We start from the raw sequence: 8,849 nt of genomic DNA, 5'->3' as shown, positions 1-8,849 counted from the left end.
ACTGTCTGCAATGTCATTAATACTATTTGTATCGTTCAGATCATTCACCAACAACGCATTCGTGAACCCAGATCTCCATCACGATCAAGCCATGATCTTCTAATCAAAAGAACAACATTGCTGTTTCCTTGCAGTACGACAAGTGTTTCTTGGTTTGCTAGACTATTCAACTCTACCTGCACAGAAATTTCTCCTAAAAGCTTCAAACGAGCACCATCAACAACAACAACAAGGTGCCTACTAGTGCTAGCCATTGAAATTCTATGTAAAAAAAATTCCTACAATCTGTCTCACTGATTACTGAAACAGCTGAACCTGAATCAATTTCCATTTGCAACAAACAATTTTGCACTTTTGCTTTTCTCATGCATGGTTCATATATGCTTTTAACCGCTGAGATCATCATGCACTACATTCCCTCCGTTTCTACACCTGAACTATCATGTCCACCAGACCTCTTGAAATCGTAACTCGTGTCCTTTTCATCCTTATCACCTAAATATCTTACAGAATTTCGGTTCTTGAAGCTGTAGCAGTCTCATCTCAGATGACCTCTCTTCTTGCAATAATTGCAAATTGCATTTGCGTAAGCACCCCTTCTGATTACCAGATGACTATCTTCTATGGAAACTAACTTTCTTATCATTCCTGTTAAGATCCCTACCCCTGTATGGTTTGTCGTACCTACCGTACTCTCGGTTACTCTCATCAACTATTTTCCCTAGTCTACTCTTTACTGAATGCATTTCGTCAGTTCTACGCTCACTAGTCATATCCTTTGTTTGCTTTTTAGCATCCTCACTGCTGAGTAATTTCTTCTCGATCACTTTAAGTGTCAGTGTCTCTGACATCAATAAAGACTTTTGCAGCTCTCGATCATGCATCCCAATAATTAAACGATCCCTGATTGCAGTCTCTTTGATTTGTTTAAAATTGCACAACTCTGCCTGCAGCTTCACTGACCAATTGAAGTTCTCAGCAGATTCATGTACTCTTTGAAAACGATTATAGAAATAGAACCTTTGCATCATATCAGGGTCGACTTTGTCGAACCGTTCCTTTATCTTTTTTTATCATATCATCATCAACTTTTTCTCAGACGACATTTCGATCATAAGTGACGATTTAGTGCTATAATTTAACAATAATAATTTAAGCATTGCATAATTTTGTTCCAATTATAATCTTCACATAACCAGAATAAACAATACAAATATAACGTAAAATTAAAAAGCTACGGACTTTTTCCGTGACCGTTTTATAAAGTGAACAGTCCTTATGACATTTATTGGAAGTTGGCATGTATATAGCGTCTCGTAGTGGCATAATTCTGAACATATCTGTTCACTATTCGAAAGGCTCTGGATATTTGAACAACTGTTTCGATGCCAGAATCATTCCAGGTGGTCAGAGTATCGATATATAGCTCATTTTGGAAGTACATATGCAAACTAGCGCCGCGTAGTGAGTATATTTCCATCTATCCTGTCCACAATGTAGAAGGCCTTGATTAGCCGATCAACTTTGTCTAAAACAGCAACTTTTCAGATATTAAAGATCTGTTGCACATTCACCATCTCATCATTCGAAAGATTTTGGTTATCTAAACAACTTTGCCGAAGACAACACTTCCCATCTGCTCATATTGCCGTTATACCCATAGATGTCCCATGTTCTATACAATCCTTATGCATCGTGGGACAGTTATGCGTGTACCGGTTGTTGATTATGTAACGAATAGAAAGGTCAACTCCGAAATTTTGAACGAATCAATCACGTATTGCGTTCAAGTTTTCTGAAAAATTCATGTGATTTAGTAAACAATCTTTTTGACTAACGTTTTGTAATTAACTATCGTTTTGTTTTAACTCGGAATAGAATCTATTTCCACTAGACTTAGGAAATCCTTTTTTCAATCAATTTATTTAATTATTTGAATAATGAACTTCTAGCTAACCAATTTACCGTGTGTTAACCATGATTAATGATTAGCCAAGCCAAAGCGATGCAAAGCGGAATCAACTTAACCTGTAATAATTTCAAGAATAATAAATTTCATGTAAATTATCACTTCAATAAGAAAATAGTTTATTTTTCAACCCACTGCTTATGTAGAATAACATATTTTGGTTTTTTAAGCAATCACATTTAGGGTCTTATCTTAGGTCTTATGCAAATAACCGCGATAATTTAGCTAATAAATGTTGAATTCAGTTATCGATATTTTATCACACCGATTCGGCTGTTGTCATGTTACCCTTTGTTATTCCCAAGATCTACTTCTGTCAGTTGTCGGCCATTCAGTTGGTACTGCACGGTTGCTTTGGAGGTTCGTTCATCGACGAGGGGTGTTCGCAACACCGGCAGTATAGCAAAAACTAAAAATTGGCATATACACTAGTGCCATATAGCTGATCAACTTTGCCGAAGACTGCTACTTTAAAAATGGCCGGAATCTCGAGATAAACACATAAATTGAGTAAAAATTAACCCACCCCTTTTATCTCGTTTTTGCTATACCTGCATTAGGTAATGTTTTTCCTATAACCTTAGAGCGAGACATAATGCTTGTATGCATCACCCGATATGGGGAATCTTCAGTGATATTATCGCTAATGGTTCTGATCATGCACTCAAAAAATTTCACACGTTCGATCGAAGTGTTTAAACACTTGATTTTTTAAATGCAGAATCACATTTACTTTAAGTGTATTTCACCTTGGTTCGATGTGTTATACACGTTAATTTAGAGTGTTTCAAACTTTGAAATGTTGAAAATTTTTCACTTTCTATTCAAGTGTATTGCACATTGAATCACGCTACTGTTCAAAACAGATGGATTTAAAGTGTTTTGCATTTCAATACGATGTGAATTGCTTGCGCAGAAAGGTAAACATCGAAAACAAGAGTTGTGACTTTATCCTATTAACCCGCCTCATATATGAGAACAACCCTGGCACAGTGAGATAGAACGAAGACTCCGGCAGCAGCTTACCCTATAACAGTCCATGATCGAATCCCAAATCAGACCCATTAAAAAGATATGTGAAAGCTCTGGCATCTGGCAGTTTTGATTATATATTTGTCGTTTCAATTTTTAGAGTCGGTAAAGTAGAAGTCGATAAAGTAGAATATTGAACTATGGTGTGCAAAGCTATTGATATCACCATATGAGACACATAGAATCCAAGTGTGTCACAATTCAAATCCACAGTGTTTAGGCATGGTTCATAGCATAAGATTCACACATGAAATGGATGTGGAAATTAAGTGTGAGACACATGATGATGGCGTGTGGAATTTTTTGAGTGTGATGTGTAACAATAACACAATAACGATAATCGCTATAGTGAAATCCAACCAATTACTGGCCACCCGTGGCGCTGTTGTCGTAGCGGTGATAAAAATGTAAACATCTGTCATATGTGACTCACATCAGAATTGTCAATTTTTAAATTGAAAATTTGTCTTGTTTGGTACGTTTTTGGTGATCAAAAAGCTTGTAGAATTGAATGACAAATGACTTGAATGATATCACTGCTTGCGATCAGGAAAATAGTTCATTTTTTAGACTACGTAAACACAAGCTTCACCGCTTAACATTCTCATTGTTGTTGCAGGATCGTTGCATTATCCCGGGATGCAACGAGAATAAATTTCAACTTTTTCGGGTTCCGAATTCGGGGTGCAACAAATTTGTGCAGTGGAGAAAGGTTGCCACTGTTTACAGATCAGGGACAGAGCGGATATCATCAATTTGTTGAAGCAGACTTTTTTGAATGTAAGTCCCAAAGTTTGTTGTCGTGGGGTTATTTGAGATTAATTTCATGAGGCCGCTCCCCGGGATGGGCTCACAATATGCTTGGTCTCTAAATCCGCTAGCACGAAGTCCCCAACATAATCCAGTATATCCAGCAGACTGACTTGGATGTCGATTTCGGAATGGGAATATGCAATCATGCAATCATAACCTTAATAATATCGGTGCTTGGCGATTTTAACCTACCGGACATTGCATGGACTCCAATCCATAGTGGTTTCTTTTGTCCTGTTCACGAGCGTTCATCTTTCCACGTAGGAACCATCCAGCCCCTGGACAGTTATAGCACAAACGAAGTGACAGACGACTAACTGGCGAAAAAATCAATTAAAATTATGTGGTTCGCTGTAATAGAATTTTCTTAGAAGCTTGTGCCATCAGCCACCAGATGGGCTAGTATTTTTCTTTTGATTTGAACATAGTTAATTTTGTGTGCAATATGATCTTTGACAGTGTGCAAAGAGTGTATCATTTTGTCATTTTTTTATGCATATCAGTTTAGAGTAGAGTGAAAGAGATAGAACCAAAACATTCTAGTACATTTAGTGTTGCCATGTGGTACAATCAATTAGTAGTGTTGCCATGTGGTACAATCCAGTAGTAGTGGTGTTGCCATGTGGTACACTGAAAAATTGCAATAGCAGGTGCGTCACCAAAGTTTTCGAGCCGCTCCGTCTGTCACTTCGTTTGTGGTTAAAGCAACCGGTAAAAACAAACGATTTTAAATTGGCTCACTACTTGACTAGTCTATAGACCTTTTTGACGTTTAATCGTCTTCCTCTATCTAGCACACATGGATGAATGAACGATTTGTTTTCCCACTAATCTGTTTCCCTCTTGCTCGCACTCGTTCGATTTAAATGGTGCGCCGATTAAACGTCAAAAAGCTCTATTGGTCCCAAGCAAATCGACTAACGTACTCTATTCTAGTCGAAATTCTAGTACTACACTATGTTGTTTTGATTTGCTATGAATGTTTGACAGATAAAATGAGGGGTTCGTGGATTTTCCTATGTTTCGAGGGGTACATCGATAGCTTGGGACCGAAGAGAGTACCAGAGCTGAGCCAAAAAGTTGAGCACGTTACTTCGGGAGATTCTAGTCTTAAAGTTACCTCTATGGTTATAGTACCGCAATTCTGGAATCAATGGCATGTTGAATGCAAACAACCGCACCCTGGATATTTGCTTTGCTCGTGATACAGCTCCTTTCCTCTTCATGGCACCCGTACCTTTAGTCAAGGAAGTGCTTTAGTTATCGTAATCGAAAATAATATTATCCATGATTTCATCAGCACTCCAAACGCTGTATTATATGATTTCCGTAGAGCTGACCATCGCAGTATTGTCCATGTGCTGTCTAACCTAGTAGATTGGGAGCATATTCTAGATCCTTTAGACGTCAACATTGCTGCACAAACCTTTTCTCACGGTTCAGCATATGTCATTGACAGGCACGTTTCCAAAAGGATCATTCATCTCGGCTCTTGCGTCCCGTGGATGACGAAAAATCTTCGCTCGTTGAAAAGAACTAAGAAGGCTGCTCTCAGAAGATTTACTAACTTAAAATCCTTCTGAAACTTCGTAAATGAGCAACGCAGGGAAGTCGGCTTACCCTCTTCCATGATTTTTAATGGTGAAACTGCTCGCAATCAACAATATATTTGCAACCTGTTCTCAGCCAAATTTGCTAGTGTGTTTGAAGACGAGCAACTCTCCACCAATCTCATTACTTCCGCGGCCAGTTATGTTCCGCTTAGCGTTCTCGACACCACTAAAGAAATTTCTAGTGCAGCATCTAAACTTAAGACTTCAGCTAAGGCTGGAACCGATGGTGTTCCGTCGATTATTCTTAAAAAGAACATCACTTGTCTTTTAGATCCACTGCGCCGCATATTCCAGCTCTCTCTCTTTCCAGCGGCATTTTTCCGTCTTGCTGGAAGACTGCGGATATGTTTCCTGTTCATAAAAAGGGAAGCAAACGCGACGTAAACAACTACCGGGGAATCACGTCGCTGAGTGCTAATCTAATATAATATAATCGCAGCCAGTACGAGGAAGCATCCTGGAAAATCATTAAGCTAGATAAGACCTAATCATTTTTCTTGTCAACATTGATGTTTGCAGCATCTGAGATATGACACAAACATCAAAACGGCCAGGCCTACCAACAATCAATACGAAACTAACGATTTTAAATTGGCTCACCACTTTAGTAGCCTATTGGTCCCAAGCAAACGATTAACGTACCCTATTCTAGTTGAAATTCTATTACTACGCAATGTTTGTTTTGATTCGCTATGAAAGTTTGACAGATAACATCAGGGGTGTGTAGATTCATGCAGAACATGCAGGGGTGAGTGAAATATCTTGGGACTGCTTGGGACCGTTGTTCTGGTACTGAGTGAGCCAAAAATAATAATGATTTTCTTCGGGACCCAGTGGTCTTAGAGTTACCTCTATGAGCCTAGTGCGTTGCATTTGCCGCAAAGATGATTCTGTGAAAGAAATCGAGTTCAAATAAACCGTGGAGGCACCATATTCGAAGCAGTTCCTAAATCGAAGCACTACATAATGTTCGACTATTTTAAATACTTATTTTTAAAATGTTACTTCTGCAAATATTAGTTTTAGTGCTCTAGGGATGATTGTGTTACAAGGTTTTTAAAAAATATCTTGTCAAAATAGACGAGTGCGTCATCATTAAGAACGCGTCAAAAATGGTGCTGGCACGGTATATCTAAACAGCGATGCATTTCGTGAATCTTCAGGGGTGGAAGGATGCGTGGACATACCGTACCAAACGCTCCGAGATAGGTTATGAGTGAATGTAACAGTAATATGCAATGTAATGAATGCTGCCTCCCTTAGCTCAGTCGCTAAAGGCACAGCTACAAAGCAAGACCATGCTGAAGGTGGCTGGGTTCGATTCCCGGTCTGGTCTAGGAATTTTTCGGGTTGGAAAATTTCTCGACTTCCCTGGGCGTAGAAGTATGATTGGACTTGCCACACAATTATACTAATGCAAAAATGGTACAGGCATCGAAAGCTTTCAATTAATAACTGTGGAAGTGCATCTAGAACCCTAAGTTGAGAGCACGCAATAAGCTAATATGCCATACGCAATAAGCTTGAAATGCGCGGAAGAAGAAGAAGAATGAATGAATGGTATATAAAATACAGTGTAATGGAAGGATCTCACCAAATGCCTCCAATGTTAACCAAATTCCCGATTTCCATTTGACGTTTTTCAGCTGTAAGCTTCTCTCTGGCACTTGAAAGTCCTACCTTGGCAACATGATCGCACTGAACGATGGGACGTTGGGGCTGGCTTGACAGCGGCCCCAGGAACAAGCTGGGGGATATTGTAGGTCCTGCAGACCGTCGATGTACGTGCACTCACGGTGTTCCGAATGGAAGATCTTCCGTTGCTGATGATTGGCCATTTGCGCCACGAATTGAGCTGCTCGTGAAAATAACTTCTTGAATCTCGGCTTTGTGGCGACCCAGAACCGGGGAATCGAATCCAGGTCCATCTATGGTAGTTGTTGACCGGATCAGCACCCAAGTATAAATAAAACACAGGTCATCACTGGAATTTCGAATCGCGGAAAATGTGCTCCAATTACGAGACAAACTATCTCACATAAATTATTAATTTTAAATTTTTCCAAATTTTCAAACGCCTCAAAGAAAACAAACGTCATGGCCGTACGGGTCCGGGGAATCACGTCGCTGAGTGCTGTATCAAAACTTGTTGAATTGGTTGTCATATAGTCCCTACATGCGCATTGCAAGCAAGATCCAAGTATAGATCAACACGGATTAATAACTGGGCGTTTCACAACTACGAACCTGCTGGGCCTAACGTGTTACATCTCAGACAGTTTGATTGCTCGGACCTAAACGGACGTTATTTACACAGATCTTACGGCAGCCTTCGATAAGCTGAACAACGAAATTGCGATCGCTAAGCTTGATGGGTTAGGGATCGGTGGAAATCTTTTGAGATGGTTTCGTACATACCTCACGGAGCGCCAACTGACAGTAACTTTGGGTACTTGTCGCTCAGCAAGCTTCTGTGCAAAGTCCTGAAAATTTTTCTGCGCATCCGCTCACTCGCCGACTGCCGTTCTCTCCAAAATCAGATTGACATCTTTGCTTACTGGTGTAGTCTAAACCGACTGGGTTGACCCCTGCTAAGTGTACAATCATTATTTTCTCACGCAAGAAACAACCGATTATTTTCAACTACAAACTACTAGGCACGTCTATCGAACGGGTGCGTGACATACTTAGGCGTTTTTTCTGGACTCAAAGCTGACATACTCACACCATATATCGTATGTCGTCGACGAAGCATCCAGAACTATTGGTTTTTGTCTTCAAGATTACTAAGAACTTCACCGACATTTACTGCTTGAAATTACTCTATTGCTCTCTCGTACGATCTACGTTGGGATACTGCTCTGCAGTCTGGAGCCCGAACTACATTAATGGGGCCGAGCGAATTAATCTGTGCAACGACGTTTTCTTCGCTTCGCGCCCCGTAAGCTGCCTTGGAGATACCCACTTCGTCTTCCAAGCTACAAGAATCGCTGCCAATTGATCAATGTCGAGCCCTTACGTATCCGAAGAGATGTTTTCAGAGCCTTAACCGTCGCCGATACTCTGCAAGGAAGAATCGACTGCGAAGCAATTCTGCAAAAACTCGATCACTAAGCAACAGTCTAATGCTAAGACTTCCACTTCTTCGAACTAATTATAGCTTAGGGAGCGCTATTTACGGCTTGCAGCGAGTGTTCAACCAAGTAGCGTCGATGTTCGATTTTCACTTGACACGGAATATGCTTCGCTGAAGATTCTCTGCCTTTTTTGTTGACCGAAGGCGCTTGACGCCCAACAGCTAAGTGTAAAATTTTAGACTTATACATTTTTAGTAACTTGACAATGCTTTCCTTGTTATTTTCGTTTGTAACTGTAGTATATGTAGCCTGTATAATCAGTACTTTTTTTTACAATACATCATT

This window comes from Ochlerotatus camptorhynchus, unplaced genomic scaffold (assembly GCF_037179485.1).
Source record: "Ochlerotatus camptorhynchus isolate MF236.1 unplaced genomic scaffold, CSIRO-AGI_Acam_v1.1 ptg000114l, whole genome shotgun sequence".
In the NCBI taxonomy this organism is placed as follows: Eukaryota; Metazoa; Arthropoda; class Insecta; order Diptera; family Culicidae; genus Ochlerotatus; species Ochlerotatus camptorhynchus.
The sequence above is the reverse complement of the archived record's forward strand: the minus strand, read 5'-3'. Positions refer to the sequence as shown.